The 20,513-nt window shown below is 34.8% G+C and overlaps 3 pseudogenes; all 3 read right to left on the reverse strand.

Moving 5' to 3' along the window:
• Positions 1-1,331: 1,331 nt before the first annotated feature.
• On the reverse strand, positions 1,332-7,971 carry LOC116138812 (annotated as a pseudogene).
• A 1,190-nt stretch (positions 7,972-9,161) lies between these two features.
• Positions 9,162-10,359, reverse strand: LOC116138813 (annotated as a pseudogene).
• A 96-nt stretch (positions 10,360-10,455) lies between these two features.
• LOC116138814 lies at positions 10,456-12,080 on the reverse strand (annotated as a pseudogene).
• Between the last annotated feature and the right edge of the window lie 8,433 nt (positions 12,081-20,513).

The raw sequence follows: 20,513 nt of genomic DNA on the forward strand, positions 1-20,513 counted from the left end.
AGAAGAATTTAACTTCCTATTATCATAAAACTTGGTGAATGGTAAACTAATAAATAGAAAAGAGATATTTGGTGAATGGTAAACTTCATCTATATGGTGAAAATTGTTGCCTCAAGTAACTGTGAAGCAATCCAAAGCCTATACCATATAACTCGATCAAGGAAAACTGTTTACATTGGAAACATACTCAAATTAACATCTTGAAAACAAATCTCTTCACCAGTTGATAATCTAGAACAGAAAATCATAGATTATATAACCTCAGTATGCTAAGGATCTGAATCAGCATTAACAAGTTCTGTAAAACTGCACTAAACTCCTTTCTCAACAATCTAAATAAACTCAATAAAGAAAGAAACAGATTTATGTAACACTAATAAGCTAAAACTTGACATCGTCGAAATATATAATAATCTATATCTGCAGAATTGATGGTTTGCCCCAGAAAAGTATTAACTTGATTACGTTTTGGCTCAACTTTAAAACATTTGCTTAACATAAAGTTCAATTTCAATTTTCACACAACAGCTTTTATTAACTTTATAATTAATTCAATTCCTACATCAAAAGTAAAACATGTGAGCCATAAGTAAACCACAACTCATATTGAAATCAGAAATGGAGTTTTTGAACTCTCATTTCTTCATCGTCTCTAGTAAACCATGAGGATTTCTTAAACACAATTGCTATGGTATAGTCTCTTGATCACATTCTCCTCGCTAGACTTGAGCATAAGAGGGTTTTCCCCCCGCCACCCCTGGACACCCCCCCGACCTTTGTGTGTTGTTTGCGGTTGCCCTGCAGGCATTACACTTCATCCCCATATGGCCCCGGGTTTGCGATTAGCCAGAGGTGTAGCTTCAAACCCAAAACACTGTAAAACATATATTTTCTTTCCTGTACTCACAGTCCCACAGACTCTTCCACTTTAACTATTAACAGACCCCTTTAAAATCCGTATTAACAAGCATTTTAACACCTAGAATTAAATATATGAATTATAAAATCCGATGCAGGTTCTCACTAGAATAGCCCACATCAGAACTCAGATATTGGACGTTATGGCTTCTGATACTGAAACAAAAGACATTTTTTAAGCATCTCAAGGACCTCTAGCAACATTCCACTAAAAATAAACAAGACAAGAAGAGCAACCACATTGTCACAAAAAACAGAGCACAGAAATGAAAAACATCCAAGCATTGATAAGATTTTATAATTGTGAACATGAGAAACTAGGACAAAAATGCAAATGTCATCCCATCAAGGAAAACAATAGTAAGAGCCCAACTGAATCAATCTTTACTCTTCTTTTCACCTTCAACTTTCTCTTAGCTTAGCCTGTGAATACAAAAAGTTCCTAATATCGCAATGGCAGATCAGGGCATTCAAAGGCCTGGACAGGATTCCTGAAACCCAAACAGTTGCCACACACACCACTCTCTCATAGTATTCCACGGAAAAGGTCAATGGACTGATATCATCAAGTGCCTGTAAGACGATTGTTTATATAGATGGTAAAAATTCCAAAAGCACACCCCATATATAATGTAGATGTTTGGCAACAGCTTCAATTGCTTTAAATACCTGGATCCATTGACACAACCTTCCACGAAAATCGCAACCGGAAACAATAAAACAGAGAGATTAGGCTAATCCAACCATACAGATTCATCTCCACTTCCTTGAAATTCTGCAAACTTTTCTTAGAAAAAATATTCCTCAAAACAAAACCAACATTACTAATCATAGCACCCCACAAACCACCAAAATTGAAGGAAACTTCAGTGACAGCACAAGGCAACCAAAAACAATTGGAAGAATGGAAGCCCAACCTTTAAGGGTAGTATCACCAAGAAAGGATGAGAAATAACAGAGAAAACAGGCCTCACTGATTTGATAACATGGTGAAAGACACAGCCACCTTAGAAAAATCACAAGCTAATGTTGACCAATAGTGTGAAACAATGCAGGTCCAGAAGCGCAACAATAAATGGTTTGGTAATTTTCCGGGCAGGTTGCAACTTTAAAGACCATAAAACAAGCATCCAAACAGAGCCAGCAAAAACTGAAAGGATGCCAAAAGCCAAGGAAAGGGAAGACATTTAATACCTTCTTGTTGTAGATATTAAAAACATGTTCTGAAGTACCAGAACCAAACACAAGTGCAGTTTGAGAGTCTTGTTTGGGCTTTGTTTCTCCATCTCCTTCTGGTTTGATTCAGCGGTGCTGCTTTAGCAATCAAAGATCTGTTTTTTGAAGAAATCCCAAAGGGTTTCGTTTTTGGCGCTTGAATCCTGGATCAGAGAGTGACCAAGTGGGTATCCATGGATTTTGGTAAAATTAGGAGGGTGGGTTTGTTGAGAGAAAGAGGGGAATTAAGTATTATGGTTTTGAGTTCTGATAAAAAAAGTGAAGAAGCATTAATGGGGTTGGATTTGGAGAAAGTGACGAGAGGATGAGATAGATTTTAAAGTCCATGTTGTTCAAGAGATAGAGAGAGATTCTACAAGTGAAAAGCAAATGATTGAAGAGAGAGATTTTTCAGGAAATTTGGTTCCTTTTTCAGGGAACGTTGGTTTATGTTACACATTTCGAAAGTTTCGTTCCGATCTGACGTGATTATCGGGATATTATATTTAATTTGCCCGGATTAACAATTTCCTCCTCAAGGATTAGAGAATTCGTTTTGGATATACAATGTATTCAAAAAATTGATTACTTTATCATATAATATATAATAACCCCCTTTTATTCAATTTTTATTTTACTATAAATTTGAAAAAATAAAAACTGAAAAGGAACCTTAACTTTGTTTCGAAAAGAACTTGGTATCTTCGATCTTATTATCTTCCCTCTCTCATTTTATATTATTCATTTTTTACGGATGTAATCTATTAAATAAGGTTTATTTTAGTTTATTATATTAATTAAATATTGATTCAACTATTCATATATTATGTTAATTATAATGTATTATCATAAAAATTGTTAATGATATTACTATTTATATATTTAAAACAAAATTGAAGAATACAGTGAAAAGAATGTATTTTACACATGGTATTAAAATCTTATATATGAAGTAATAGTTTTTGGGTGCATTCATTACTATTCAAAGCTCTTAGGTGCGGTATACTTCCTCAAACCTTGAGAGGAGCTTGTTATGAACCCTTAATTTGCGTATCTAAAATTGGCTTGATACTGTCTTACCAAACCCAAGTGGGCATTGACTCTTGCTGAAGTTGCAAGGAGAAAGGGAGTATCTTCGAATATACTAAGCATTTCTCACGACAGCTCATTTTCAAGTTTTCCCCACCTCTAACTCTATGCAACACTACTTGGATGAAGGGATGTAATAAACCCATCAAGGCGAGTACCCGAAAAACCGCTCCCACTAGGTAGCAAATTTCAAGGTTGAGGAGGATGGAGGAAGTTTACGTTGTCCTCGTATCGGGATGGTATGGGATCTAATAGGGGTATTTATTAGGATGGCATTGGACTGCCCTATTGGGGATCCGACCCACCCCAATTCGAATAGCATAGGATTCATTGAAACAATCGGGGGTCAAGACGGGCTAGGTTTAATGAAAATTCCCATATATGTTTATATCTATAATATATATATTATATATATATATATAGTGGCGAATCCAGCCACTTTCATGGCCCACCCTCAAATTTTTTTTTTTTAATATTATATGTATAATTTATTATTTTGGCCTACTCTAACACAAAATATAACTGGACAAAAATAGTAATGTATATAAATTTTTTATTTTGGCCCCCCTAGCAAGATCCTGGATCCGCTACTGTATATATATATAATTATTAATTAATTTTGTGGTGATTATTGAATATTGATATGATTTTATACAAAGATCTTATATTAATTTTCTTAATGAGATGATATTATATTATTTTGATCCTATTTTGAACTCGGGCTCGCCTAAGTCAGTTTTAACCGATCAGACCCGAATGTCGGGGCCTTCTCCAGGCCGAGTTCCCACTTGCACTATTCCCGAAAACCCTAACTTGACCTCCGGCAAATAGAATCTACTAAGTGTCAAGGTTTAAGGGGTTTTTGTAGAGTGAAGGCTGATGGTTCCAAGGGTGATTCTGGTTTGCATTTTGGATGTTGGAATTAGCCAAACTTGGCTGAAAAAAAATCAAGGTATCGCGATCACAACCACGGCAACGGGGGGCTGCGCAGTGCCAGGTTAAGGGGTTTTGTAGGTTAAGGTTGTGGTTAAGGTGGTGGTGTTGGATTGATTTTTGGCCACCGAAATTAACCAGAATTTGTCGAAAAACCGAAGGCCAAAAATCAAGGTATATGCGAGTCACAGTCGACAAATAGGGGGCTACCAATGTCAGGTTTGGAGGTTTTGTACAGTGGAGGTTGGTGGTTCAGGTGGTGTTGAATTGAATTTGGCCGTTGAAAATCGCCGCAATTGGTTGAAAAGTGAAAACCAACTGTCACACAGGGTATATTTCTATATTTTCAAACTTGTTGAGACTGATAGTATTTTCAGGGTGTGTTTTTTAGATTTTAACTTTCTGATCCCGGTCCCAAGACCTCGGTTTAACCGTCAAACCCAAGACCCATCCCCTTGGCCGTGTGACACCCTGTGTTGGGTTTTAGAACATGTTTTGATGCAATTTATTTCTCATTTTAATTAGATGTCATATACTTATAATTATAATAGGCTTATATAATAGCCTTACTTAAGTATTTTAGTTTTGTTAATCTTATATAATTAGAATGATTAAAATAATAAGAAGCAAACTAAACAAATTAATTACTAATCGACATTTAAAATCGTTGGAAAATTAATTTATAATTAATTAGAAAAAGGAAGAGGAACATTTTGTACTATTGAAAGAATTCAAAATTGTATTATAAAAATGGAGAGTCCCAATAACTGTATCCCATACACACACTATTAGTAATTTACTAGTGTTAAAAAAACCACATTTGTCAAAATTACCACTTTCAATTACTTTATCACAATATTAATTGTGAAATGTAATTATAATCGTGGGAACATTGGAGTGAAACTAGGATTAGCAAGAATAGGTTCTATCCGAAACAGTGGAGCCAGGGTCTCTGCGGTTTGGTTTTGGTTCACGATTGCCGGAACCAGAATCGAGATTTTAGTCTCCAGTATAAAAAAAAAATTCAAAAAGGAAAAATAAAAAAATAAAACATATTGCATCAAACACAATCCTCACAAACATCACTTCAAAAATTCATCCAAGCCCTTCCAACCCTCGTCACACTCAACTCTTAATGAAACAACGCACATGGCCATGGGTGTTAACCAATCTGCAACGTGCCCACCCAATGCAAAGCCTGCCTATGCACTGAGTTATGGGTTTTTTGGGTGTGGCTATTTGTGGAGTAGGGTAGGTGTGCGTTATACTGGGGTTTTGTTGATTAGGGCTCTTGGTTTAACAGGAGACTGGAGAGTCGGCAGCCACCGGGAGTAGGACTATAACGACAATGGGTATACTGGTTTCTAACGTGCGTTTTATATACTTTTTTCTTATTATTTCTTTTTATTTTATAATTTCAAATTTAATTAATTTTATTGTATTACGGATTTTTTTGGCTTTTTATTATTTTTTTTTTTGTTTTTTAAGACTTATTACCCATTCTTTTACGTTGGGTAATTTTTGTAAAGGGACCGCAGAGTGTGTTTGTAATTTATGTAAAAAGTTGTGATGTATTTGTAATTTTCACATAATATATTTATCATTTTTGTGAATAATAAGAGTGTGTTTGGTTAAGGGTCTAAGAAGATAACTCTAGTAATATATCTTTGATTCCGACTTTTCCTTGTTTAATTGTTAAGTAATAAAAGATTTCGATAATCTTACAAAAGAAATAGTATTTAATTATTTATTATAGGTGATATAGGGGGTAACAAATTACCTTCCCAAAGGGTGTTATTCTTTTATTATCGGCGTAATATGAATTTTGTTCCCATTTTACCTTTAATTAATAACCATTTCGGACACAAATGTCCTCATATGTTTATCAGATAACAATTAACTCAATTGTGCGAAATGACTTTTGTAACCTTATAAATTAATTTTTAGGACAGAAATGCCCCACAATACCTATTACCATTTTACCTTTAAATAATTAAATTTTTGGACAATAATGTCCTTATTATGAAAACTATTTACATGAATACCACCCAAAACACCTTAGCCACCCAAAACGGTTGTCGGTCGCTGACCACCACCGCTAGCCGTTTCTGGCAATCATCGGAGTGGCACACAATTGGCCAGATTTAGTTGGTTGTGCGCCGATCTGACTATTTGTAGCCAAATCCATGAATTTGGCTAAAAATGGCAAGATCACACATGGTTGACCAGATCCAGTCAGTTGTGCATCATTCCGGTGACTGCTGGCGATGGTGGTTGATAGCCAGCATTTGTCTTAGGTGCTTGGAGGTATTTTGTTAAATTTTAAACTTTTTATTGTTGTTGGGGTGTTTTAGCTAAATTTCCAAATATAGGGGGTTAAAAGTAATAATCTAAACAATAAAGTAATAATAATATTTAAAAAGAAGGGCAATTCAATAAATGGCTCTCCCGTGATTCTTTTATTCCCCAGCCAAATATATTAATTGTTTATACCAAATTACCAACCAATTTAACCAAACATATATAATGTATAACATGACAATGCCCTTAATTTTCAAGGTAATCTATCTTCAAGATAATTATATTTTTACAGTAATACAACATTCTATGAACCAAACAAACCCTATTAGGGTGTGTTTGGTTCGGGGAATGTTTTATTGCTAAAAATGTAGGATTACCAGTAAGATAAATTACCTTGAAGATTATTAGGAAATATTATATCAATATGTTTGGTTAGATTGGTGGATATAAATAATTAAGATGATTGGTTGGGAAGAATAAAATATTATCAACAAAAGCTTTTACTGAATTGCCCTTCATTTTTAATATCATTATAATAATATTTTTATTATTATTCAAATATTAACGCCCTATATTTGAGAATTTAGCTAAAACACCCAACAACAAAATTTAAATTTTAACAAAATACCCCTAACCACCCAAGGCCACCGACCACAAGCGTCGGCTACTAGTGCCAGTCACCGAAACAGCGCACAACCAAACAGATTTGGCTGATCGTGCACCGTTTTGGCTGTATCTAGCCAGATCGAAGGCCAAAAATAGCTAGATCGTCGTGGATCTGGCCGAAAATGGCCAAATCCACGGTGATCTGGTTGTTTCCAGCCAGATCCATGCTAATCTGGCTATTTCCAACTAGATTGACAGCCAAAAATAGTCAAATTGTCGTGGATCTGGCCAAAAAGGGCTGCAAATGGCAAGATCTGTTCTAACTATTTTCGGCTAGATCCATAGCGATTTGGCGGTTTTCGACCTTCAATATGGTTGAAAACAACCAGATCCCACCAGTCGTGCGTCGATCTGGCAACTATTGTCGGTGGCCGGCAATGGTCATTTTGTTAACTTTAAAATTTTTTGTGGTTGGGATGTTTTAACTAAATTCTCAAATATAAGGGGTTTGGGTAATTGTTATTTGGTAGACATTTGCGGGCAATTCAGTCTAAAATGACTTTTATTTAAAGGCAAATTTGGTTAAAAAAACAATAACCTTGGTGAAAAAAGATTAACACCCTTGGACTAGATAATCTGAAAACCCCCAAAATAACCAATAGTATTCACTATTGGGAATGAAACATTCCCATAATCTTATATTATTGTCAAACCAAACAAAGGAATGTATTGAATTAAAGATAGATAACACGAGTTATCTGCCCACAACCCTAATTAAACACAATATAAGGGGTATTTGTAATTCTTACCCGAAACGGGAACCTGAGTCCAGCATTTAGAAACCGGAAGGGCCAGTTCCGGTTTCGGTTTCGGTTTCAAATCCCAAGAACCGGTCGGTTGCGGTTCCATTCGATTTGGGCGGGTGGGTGCCCGGACCCAGCCACCCCATGATGTAAATGAGCAGAGGCGAAGCGTTTGAAATATTCAGATAAGTAATTCAGGGGAAGAAGTCGAAAATGCCCAATGGGAGATGGAGTCCCTTTCAAAGGCAACAACAATGGAGTTGCTGGGGGATGAATTTCGGCCATTGTCTGGGAAACCCACTCATGTAGTTCTTTCCAAATCAAAACTCAAACCCTCCTATCATCTGGTACTTAATTTAACTCCCAAATTTTATTTTTATTTTTTGCATAATTTCAGTAATGTAACAAAATCTTCATTTGTTGAAATTCGACGGTTTCAGCTAAAATCCAGAAGCTAATTCCCACTTTTTCATCTTCAAGGGCAATGAATGGCAGATGGTTCTCATCATAAAAGTTTCATGCTAGGTGGAAATATTTTGCCATGGACAATAAGCTAGAGATAGGCGATGCCTGTGTATTTGAACTCCTCGATTACAGCACTCAGGTAACAAATTCAGAGTTCAAATGCCATCTGAATTTTTAAAATACTCAAAAAATAGTTTTAGGTGAAGATGCGCCATCATTTAACTGAGATCACTTGCTTAATGGGTTTTTACTTGTTTGATATTACTGTCCTGAAACTGTGGTTTAGATACTCTGTAATGTAGCAGAACTGTTGACGAGGATGCACTTTGTTGGTGTGGGTCCTAGTGTTAGTCCCTTGTTTGTAAACTATATGTATTGAAAAGATATATATCTTAACTTTCGACGAGGATGCGCTCTATAATGTATTATAAATTTGATGAGGATGCGCTCTACTGTGTCGGGTTCTAGTTTTAGTCTTGTTTGTAATTTCATATTCATTATGATGTTTGTAAATTATATGTGTTGGAAAGATATACATCTTAACTTTATCAACTAATCTATCCATATTACACTTTCTTTATGTATTTAGATATCGAGCAAATAGTTTATGCGGTGGATAATAGTGTTGGGTTTGTAGTTTATGCAATTAATATAATGCATTTCTTTTGCTATTGATATTGAAATTAAGTTATACAAATTTGGCGTTATTGTGTACAAGCTAAGAAAACTGCGATTCCTTTCTAATCGGTCATAGGCAGGCCTGGTCTTAGGAAAAGTACAGAACTGGAAAAAAGGCCTAACAAAGGAAATGCATGCCACCATATAATGTCTTCAGTAACATTGCCTCCCCATGCACACTGATGCTTCATGCATCAAGCTTTCCTGTATTGAACTTCTGCATTGTCATCATAGACTTGAGCTGCAAGAAGGCCATAAAGGGTGATCCAATGGGGATGTTGGTGATGAGGATGTTGTGGTTGATGCCGGCGCTGTTTGGTCCAAAGAGCTCTGATGTGATTGATACAGCTGCAGAAAACATGAATCCAGAGCTTAGCCCTATCAGGCCTGTTGAAGTGCGCAATATGACCTCACTGCCTGATGCAGTTAGCAAAAAGAAAGCAATAGGTGTTGCTAGTGTTGCGACTGCTAGCCAACCTGTCCTTGCAAAATCCACCTTGCTGCATGGTAAGACTTTCAAGCTTCAGATTGTTGTTTGTATGTCAAAAAATATATAGGAGCAACTCTGAATATTCAAATCCTTACAGAACATGAATTCTAATGATGCCTCTATGATGAGCAAATGGAGTATGGACTATTTTAGGTATCAGAAATAGAAAAAAAAAAAATATATATATATATATATGCCCTCTATGAGAACCAATACACTATGGACTATTTTCTAGGCATATAGAGTATATCCTTCAAATTGCCTGGAAATTCTGCAAGATATTCCTTTCCTTTGGTAAAATCTAAGTCGTCGTGAACAATATAGTTTAGAAAATGTGTGAGGATTGTTAAGAAACTTGTTTAAGAATAATTTGAAATGTCAATGCAGATTATATTCTAATGAGAGCCTTCATGAACAACTGCAAGAATAACTTAGTATCCATGCAAAATGCCTGGAACTTTTGCAGGATTTTATTTCCTCTTTATTGGTGAACTCGAAGGCAGTTGATTAGAATTCATTCATTTGTAGTCAGACTTATAAACATAATATATATGATTTGTCTAAGTAGTGTACGTACTCATGTAGGAAATCAGGTGCAGCTGAGAGCAAACGACCGAAGATGAACATGTGGAATAGAGTGTAATGAGAGAACTTAGCTGGGAATAGTATCCAAGGACTCTGCAATCTGCCCTAAATTATTATCTATAAACCAGCCCAATTGTCCCACTACAAAAATATGCTAATAGTAAAGCCAGAAATCCCATTACGCACTAGCAATCTTGCTAGGTGTTCTTCACCCGTAATATTAACCTGTCCTTCTCCACCACTTTTCCAAAATATTCTTCTTCTCAGTTGAGTCATATGAACCAACAATATTTAAGGCATTATTGCTCACTTCCAATGAGCTCTTTATGGAGCTGAAGGTTGTCGATGTCAACCAAATTGAAGCTTGGGCTATCAAATGGAACCTTGCGGGGATGCTTCGACAGCCCAGTTTTTAGCATAGACAATGGTAGGTAAACACAAGGGTAGGAATAAAAGAAATAGAGCCCTCACAAAGAGAACACGTGAAGTTGATGGCATCGGAGGATAGTGTGTTAGTAGTAAAAGATATAGACCAGTTATAACAGCGAATGTTGAGAATGAAAAAGATGGAGGAATCACGGGCAGCGGGTATCAGTAGAGAGTTGCTGCGAGGGAGGTTGGCGGAGGATTGGGATGAGTGCTAAACTGGATGTGATGAGAGGAATAAGGGCATTCAAGAGGAGGTAAATGGTGTCATCTTCAGGGTTTATTGCTTTGGCTATAAGAGTGTAAAGAGCAGCACTTAAACCATTGTAACTGATAGAGAGGGACAATGCAAGTGGCCTGTTGGTTGGAAAATTTCTGATGCATAAAACAAAGCATACTGTGTTGAACCAGCAGATGCTACACCCTGACAATAGGCATAGTAGAAAACCTGCCAAAAATTACATGTCAACAAATAGAATTAAGAAAAGCACTTCTTAGTACTAGCTTTTGTTTTTCCTAATGGATTATGGCATGAAGTAGATACATATTTGAATGATGTCTATATTTCTCATTAGCAAGGCAGTTGTAGTAGTAAATGTAATGAGGATATTATGATTGAGTTCAAAATTCAAATAGGAGCCTTCCCCATTCAATATTGTTATTATAGTAAATTATTGTAACTTCAATTGTGGTATGCACTTGCTTTTGTTTAATATATGCAAAGATATTGCATTGGAGGTCTAAAACACATTTTATTATGTAAAACATAGACATAATTGAAGATAAGATAATACTGTGCAACACCAAATGTTAGTGGACGTTTTATGATTTGACAAGGACCTTACTGGAGGTTAGGCACCTAACTCTAGCTTTCAAAATAAACAAAAATTAATACATAAATTAAGATATATTCCTATTACCTTACAAAAAGGTAATTCTAGGTCCACTAAATGTGTGTTTCACAATATATGCTTAAAAGAAGGAAAAAATTTAACTACTTTTAAGCAAACCAAAAATAGCTAAAACAAACGTATTTACTCGAAGGAAACAGAAGCACTTTCAGAAGCGAAAAGCAAATATAAGGAATAGGAGCAAAATGCCCAGAAAGAAAAGAAAAGAAACGACCGTAGTAAAGATTCATTCATGAAAATTAAAGGAGATAGAAGACTAACCAGAAAATAGGAAAACGATGAGTTTTTGAATGAGAAGCCATTGAAGACCATAACCAAGGAGTCCGTGAATAAGCCATGAACATAAGAACCCACAAAGGAAAATAGAGGAGTAAGACACCAGAGCACCAACCAAAAGCCTTTCCCAAATCTGAAGCGACTGACAAATAGTTGAGCTGAAGCTGAGAAATCCCAAGAACCGATTTGAGTGTTGAAGAATAAGATGAGAAATCGAAATTTGTGCCTGTAAATGCTTGTATCCATATTGTTGCTATTAGGATCATCCATTTTCTTGATTCTCCAACCATTTTGGTGTAGATCTTTAGATAATGAAAAGTGAAAAGAAGAAAAGGAGGTTGTGTTATAAAATGTGTGAAGCAACAAGAGTTGATATCGATTGGGTTTGGCCACCAGACATAACCACCGTTGCTGGGAATCATATAAATGCATTTATTAACGTACGATATAATTAATTGATCATGAGCCCCATCACTCAACTATATATTTTAATTTTATTATTGTTATGAAAACCAGTAACATTGAAAGGACCGAGTTGTCTCAGAAGTCAAAAGTCGATTCACCATCCATTTATAATTCTACCCAAATGAAACTGTATAAAAGGAAATTAAATGGGCGACTGCCCTCGGTCAAGTGGTTGAATATTGAGTTATTATTTGAGCGGTCTCGAATTTGATTTACCTTGATTTTGATTATTAATAAAGGTAATTATTAAAAGTTTATCTAATCGTTAATTTTAGGATCCTTAAAATTAGTATGCAAGCTAATCCAAACACCCAATCACAACAAAAATAAAATAAAATAAATGGGCTTTTTGCCACAACCACTTCTGAGTTTTGAAAAAGTACCATATCATATTAAGGATTTGAGTCTATTTTCAAACTACCCTTATACTTTTTAAAATTTTCAAAAATCACCCTTACAAATTACAACTAACTGCATTACATTTTCCATTAGTGACGAGGGTTATCTTTGTCTTTTCGTACGCTCTTTTTTATAGAAAACGACAATTGAAAACCCTAAATCTAGAACGTCAAGTAAAAACTTTTGAAGGAATAAGTCATACATTAATGAAACTTAACCCATAAATTCATTCATTGGTCAAACTGTGGTAAACAAAAAATAAAATTAGAACAAAAAAAATATGACCAGAAAAGAGATATGTTGGCCTTTATATAAGCCAAAAAAACTTAAAACAAATATAAAAAAAAAAAAAAACACAATGGTCATTTTCATGGAAACAACATCACTTCAAATTGATTAAGGATATAAATGTCATTTTATTATTTTTCATGGGTATTAATGTAATTTTAATTGTAAAGGGTAGTACAGTAATTAGATCTCATAAGCATCCACTTAATCTAACTTATTTAACACATGAGTTTAACAAGGGTAAATTAGGAATTACATGCATATCACTAACAAAAAATATTGCAGAGTTAGCTGTAAGGGTGGTTTTTGAACAATTTTAAGAAACATAAGATTGGTTTATGTATAATAGACTCGGGGCATGTTTGGTACATTATTTGAAATAATATTCTATTCTAAATAGGATAAAATAGGATTCCGAGAATGTGTTCGGTACATTGTTGGAAAACTTTTTTCTGAAAATATTTAGATTATGTTTAACCCCCTACATTTGTTAATTTAGCTAAACACCTTCATACAATAAAAGTTTATAAATTAGCAAAAACACACTCGTCCACCCAACCGACTACTGGCAGCCGGCCACCACCGTCGGACGGTGGCCAATAGTTGTTAGAATGGCGCACAACCGGCTAGATCTAGTTGATCGTGCATCAATTTGGCATTTTTCGACCAAATCAACAGTGTATTTGGTCGAAAACAACCAATTCTACAGCTAGAATCTGGCGGCCAGCAATGGTTGTTGGCAAGTGATTATGGCTTGGGTTAGTGAGGGTGTTTTTGTTAATTTATAAACTTTTATTGTGAAAGGTAACTGTTAAATGTTTTGAGTTGAGTAGAATAAGATTGGATTTTGAATTGAATAATCAATATTAAAACAAGCACGTTTTTCATTGTTTAGGATAGGATAGTAAAATAGAGTACAGTTTGAAAAATTAAACAAATAGGGGGTGAAATCTTTTAAAACTACAGGGTGGTAGTTACAAAAGCCCAAAATTAAATTATAGTCCATATACTCCTTTTTATTAATTTCAATCTCTTTAAATTTAAACGAATGACTTTTAGCCCCTTCAACTTTACTTTTCTCATTTACCTTAATTCTATAATAGACTACATTCATGAAATTACAACATTTTAAACTATTTTATTTCCGTTATAATTTTATTATTATATTCTTTTACTACATGTGTTGTTAGAGTGTAGAACAATGAATAAATGATTAGAAATAAAATTGAAATTATAAAGAAAAATTAATTTTTGCGAAGTAGTCATACTTCGAAGAGCAATAGACTGTACTGTAGAAAATATCAATGTTCTAAAACCCGACCTGGGCTGCCACCCGGCCAAGGGGCCGGGCCCCGTGTTGACCGATCCAACCGATTAAACCGGTGACATACCTGTGATCCAAAAAGTTTGAAATCTTACAAAAATACCCCTAAAAATACGAATCAGTCCCTGGAGGTTTGAAATCTTGTAAATACACCCCTATAACAGCTTAGGTTTTGATTTTTTTGGCCACATTTCGACTGATTCCGACGGCCAAAATCCAATTCAACACCACCATCTAAAACACTGGCCTCCACTCTTAAAAACCCCTCTAACCAGAACACTTGGTAACTTATCGTTTGCTAGCCGTGACTCGTGTATTAGGTTGATTTTTCGGCCAAATTTCGGCATTCAAAATTCAATCCAACACCACCTCTTGAACCACAAGCCTCCACTAAGTCAACTCTACAAACCCCTCTAACTCCAACACTTGATAGCCCCTCATTCGTTAACGGTCAAATTAGGGATTTTGTGAATAGTTAAAAATAGTAAATCGGACTGGAAAGGGCATCAGTCCAGTTTCCAAAATATTGATATTGGTTGTTTTCTTCAAAATCAGTCAATTTAAGTTGATAGTTGATCTACCCTTTAAGAGAAGGGTGTTACGTGCCCACGTAACTAATCTAGTAATAGAGGGGAAGGTCTTCTACTTTTGCCTATTTTGAATAGAATAAAAAAAAAAAATCAATTAAGGAATTAGGGATTGCTTAGAGGGAATCCAAAGCCTTGTAAGTTGTAACAACGTTACTTGTAATTGGTATTAATTGTCAACTTTATTATTCCAAAAATACTTGTATTTATAACAAATTCATCATTGAGGACAAAAAATATAAAAATAAAAATAATAGCTTGAGATAAATCTTATCCCTATCCAATCTCTATTCAAAGGATAATTTATTAGTGAGGTAACATTCCTTCCCCCTAAAAAAAACCCTTGTCCTCATTCTCAAGGGTTATCCATTTTCATTAAGCAGCATTTCGATGATCGGTAACAAATCTTTTATTACAGTTAAAGCTTAATCCTCTTTCCCTATTTTCTTTCAATCTCAGATTTAAATTTTTTTGTGTGGGTAAGAGACTACAATTGGAACTGAATAGACTGAACCCTTGCTTCATACAATTTTGCCAACCCAACTTGCATATCAGTTCTAATACTATCATCCAGACCACCCAACTTGCTGAAATGGAGCCAATTTCCCTACCTTTTTACTAGTAACCTTTTAAATTGGGTTTGATAATCAAATAAAGATAGTTTGACAAATATTTCTTACAACTTTCTCTCACAAACGTTAACGTGGCAGCATGCAATCAGTCATTTTGCATTTAGACAGATGAGACCCATTGCGAGTTGACCAATTATGAACTGATACGTTGCGTTTGCGAGATAAAATTAGTGAGAAGGGTTTATGAGTGTAGTATTACTCTTGGTAATCTGTTATCGAACCTGTTTGCTGTAACTTTGTTAAATCTCCAAAAAAAATCTTGAAATCGACCAGGACCAAATTTGCTATGAAGACCATCCTTAAAAGCCTCCCAAGTGGTGGTAGGAGTTTCCTCCATCAATTGGCGCCCCTTCCAAATTGAATGATAATGGTAGTACTATTTCCTCTTTTGATGTGTGATGGAACTCAAAAAACTGACTAGCATGACATATCCAACTTGTGGGGTCTTTTGAAGTGAGGGAAATCCAACTTAACCATTCTCGGGAGCGATCTCCTCAGATTCTTTAGCTTCACGACTGTTACTCATGTCTAGTATTGGAAAGTTCATCACGATAAAGATATCTTGAATTTGCTTCAACATTGCTACGTGATTAGCCCTTAAAAGAGCCAACCTCTACCTCTAAACAGTCTAATCTTTGGCTTGACATGTATACCTCTAATACCAATTGATCTAGTAATCCGTAGATTTAATAGACGAGGGAAAAGTTTTCTACTTTTGCCTATTTTGATCTACGAATCCGTAGATTTAATGGGGGAGTGAAAAGTTTTCTACTTTTGCCTATTTTGAATGGAATAAAAAACAACTTAATTAACAAATTAGGATTGACACTACTAGAAAAACCCTTTCTTGACAGAATGAGTTGACAAATTTTCTTGACCGTTCTAAAAAATTATCAAAAGTTGTAATTTTTGACAGATTCTTGGCAGTTATTAACTATCAAAGAATTGGTTAAAAATAAATTTTGTGAATCTTGTTCTTGACTGTTATAATCTCAATCCTTGACAGATTTGAACTGTCAAGGATTAAAAAAACAAAAAAAAAAATTTGCCTAAAACTTTTTCCACCCATTTTTCATTAAATATTCCCACAATTTTTCCTCTAAAACTTATGCTTACCCGCTATTTCACTCATTTGTGCAAACCCTCATAGTCGACTTCCTTCCGGCACTAGAAAAAAGTTCTCGTTTCTACTACTTTTGTTCAGTAGACGATGACTCGCTCATTGACTCTCTGGTGCTTACTTCGTGCCTGTTCTAATAAAGATTGTTAACTTCGCTGAGTTCTTTGCGAGGCGTATCTTGAACACCCAAATGTAGGGGTGTTTAGAAAAATGTAGAAACTGAACCGAACTGATTTTCGTTTATCCGAAAAACCAATTCGGTTTTGGTCCACAGAAATACGAAAAAACAAATTTCTGATTTTATTATAAAAAAAAAAAAAAGTAAACAACTTTTCCTTAAAATTTAAGAAGTAAACAAATTAAAAAGTCCCTAAATCCTTATTCCTTACAATTAAACAAAAACAAAACCCCAAACCCGGTTTCAGGTAAATAAAAAAAAGAGTAAACAATTTTGCCCGGGAATCCTTAAAAATAAAAAGAGTAAACCCAATTCAATAACACTACACAAACATCACTCCCTTACAACATGACATGGCAGCTGACGTGGCAGATGCCACCTCATCTGCCACTTCACTTCCTTCCAAAAATTAAAAAAAAAAATTCTTACAATAACAAATTTCAAATTTCATTTTCCATAAATCCATATCCTAAATCAATTTCATTTTCACTCAAATTCGAACCTAAAGTTTTTCCCTGATTTCCTTTCAATTTTTAAAACCTTAGCCACCACATTCCCCAATCTCAAGCAAAACGCAGTCGCCACCATAGCTGCACCAGGTCGACCTCTGCACCAGCTCCGTTGGGTATTCATCTATCAAGTCTATGGAATTTCGACCACCTTGATTGTGTTGACCACTCTGGTTTCCTTCGTCACCTTCTCTACTTTTCCATCAACGACCTCCTGAGGAGCAATTCTGGCCTTCTCCCTTTCCTCTCACTGCTCCCTTTCATCCGTATGTCCATATCCCTTATTTCTCTCTTTGTCTCTGTCTCTTTTATTTTTTTAATTCTGATAGGATTTTGCTAATTATGATTCATAAACAGATATGGAGGGAATTTAACTCTATCCATTTCTTTATTTATTTATTTCATTACAGTAGTTTATCTTTGACTATATCTCTGCTCTTTTTTCTTTGAATTTGAAAATCCTTGTATTATGTTCCAGATGTTCTTTCCTCTTAGATCAACGACTGTTGTTGTATATGGTGGAATTAGTTCTTTGGTCTTCTACGGATACATAGTCTATGACACTGATAATTTGATCAAGCGCTTCCCATATGACAAATATATTTTGGCCTCTGTTGCTCTCTATTTCGATATATTGAACTTATTCATTTTCATTTTTCATGTGCTAAGGTCAGCTGACAATTAGGTGTACGGTGGTCTACAACCAGCCTGAATTAGGCTTGAAAACACACCATATGGTGATCCGTTTATGTGTTCATTTGAACTTGAAACTGAAATATGAACTATGGTATTGAGGATATTGTACATGTTCCCATGTACTCTTGTATTAGTGTCCTCACAAACTTTCTTAAGTGTGGTAAATAGGTATATGATTGAGATATTTTTCCATTTGATGCTCCTTCTCACTGCAAATGTGTTTCTTATTATTCATTAATTTTGCTTGAGATATCACCACTGGATGGAATACAGGAATAACATGCTTATTGATTCGTTTGGAGTTTGGAATGGATGGCAACATGTTGCTTTGTCTTTGAAGACCTTCAATGAGAGAAATTGAAGGAATTAAGACAAGTTATACATAGCTGATTAGATTTAATGTTCATCTTGGCAGCAGCCTTAAGTAATTATTTTTTATGGTCTACAATATCTGGTTAATTGGAAGTATAACTGATTGTGTTCACATTCCAGTCTATTTAATATATGGTTACTGGTTGGATTTGTTTGCTTATTACATTCCAGTCTTTTAGTTTCTTAATTGTGGATTATAGAAAATAAAGTTTAAAAGATGTAAATTATTGTTGTTTAACTCTTGTACTGTTGAGCAGCCTTCTCATTTAAATAGTTTTTACCTCAATGCATCTTTTTTGTGATCTCTATGCAGAAAAATTTTACCAACTCATTTAAATTTTACAAATGGAATGTGTCAACTTATTATCAATGCTTAATTTGGCCTTGTAATGATTATGATGATGTAGTTTCATATGAGAATGCTACTCAAAGGTGTTTGGAGAAGAATACCTTCCTGAATGCAACCTTCCCAAGTGCATTTGTTGTGAGTGTTTTCATAAAAGAGCTTTTTTCGCCCTATATTCACATACAATTCTCAGTCCTTATTGTGCATATGGTTTTATATCTTTGCTTCTCATTTTCATTTGCTTTAAAGGTTATTTCATATGAATTGATTAATTGTGTTCATCTGTTGAGGTTATGCATTTATATGAGAAGAAAGCCTTGAAATTTTTTGTTTGGAACCACTTTCCAAGAGCAAATTTCATTACTCATTTTTTCAAATTGAACTTCATTCCCTTAAGAGTTTAACGAAATTTATGATATGATAATGCATTTGGACCATTGATATTAATATGCAATTTTATGCTACTTTTTCTTGTGATTTGAATTACTCTTGCAATGAATGAATGGGAGCTAATTGGAGTAAGTTGATGATGGGTACGGTAGATAGCATGCATGCATGTTTGTGACAGATATGAAAACAAGAAAGCATGAACATATTGAGTGAACTATTTTTGTTTATTTAGCTAATTATAGGTTTTATTTTTGAAGCAGATTTTTAGTATTGACAGAATTTTTATTAACTTTGCCACCACCACCAACCTCAACCGCACCACGACCACTCCCAACCACACCACCATCGTAAACTGTCATCATTTGCTCTTCCTTTTCCAACAACACTCTCAAAGATGGCAGAGTGTAGTCAAAAAAATTCAGAGAACTATTCTGCTCAATTCAATGTCGTAGAGGTAATTTAGTCTTTGCAATCTCTTTTTATTCGTTAATATGAATTTAATTTAATTTAATATTATTTCTACCCTCTTTTAAGTATGATTATATTCTAATTCTGGTTATTATAATATCAATAAATTAGGATAATCACTTTCAAGAAATAGAAGATACAAGAAGGGCAGAAGAGGATTGGGAGCCTAAGCCTGGAATGGTTTTTGATTCGTTTCATGAGCTTTCACAATACTACAAAAGCTATAGGAACAAAAGAGGTTTTGAAGCTATTATAAGATCTTCAAGGAAAGGACATGATGGAGAGTTGAGATATGCAACCCTGGCTTGTTCTTGTGGCGGGAAGTGGAACAACCCTTAAGTCGAAGCCATATCTTGTCCTTAGTGCTGAGAAGGAACTTGGTATCATTGCTGGTCTTCAAGATCGAGTGGCACAAGTCTATGGTGGCCTTGTTTACATGGTATGTGATATTCATGCATATATGTTCAAATGCTCATAAATGTAATTGTTGACAATAACAACTTCACAAGCCTGTGCTTAGGCATGTATATAATTTTTGACCAAATTAATCAAATAGTAGTGAACATATATGTTCAAATGCTCATAAGGTAATTGCTGTGTTTAAGGTATCTCATGCGTCATCCGTATCTCATGCGTCATCCAGTAATATTAGCTGGAGGAGTGAACATATGGCAGTGATCGAAAATCAAAATTGGTGGGTGCTGGATATCGATCGAATCTTGTCATGGAACTTGTTTTGTAAACGTTGTTGATGAGGTTGGTGACATTATAATTTGTTGCTGGAAGTTTATTACTAAAAATGCCAAATAAAGAGACATACAGAATGTGTATCAGCATTAGTTACTCAGAATGTGTATCAGCATTAGTTATCAGCATTGCTAGAATCAACTATAATATGAGCACAAATATTTTCTTGGCCTTAGTTGATAAATCAACTCTAATATGAATGATCTAGTTAATCTTAGTTTTCCACGTATTTTCCTTTCTGTTTATAATCTGATGCATGTCTTTTTTCTGTTTATAATATGATGCTTGTCCTTTTT

The sequence above is a fragment of the Pistacia vera genome, unplaced genomic scaffold (genome assembly GCF_008641045.1).
Source record: "Pistacia vera cultivar Batoury unplaced genomic scaffold, PisVer_v2 Contig344, whole genome shotgun sequence".
NCBI lineage: Eukaryota > Viridiplantae > Streptophyta > Magnoliopsida > Sapindales > Anacardiaceae > Pistacia > Pistacia vera.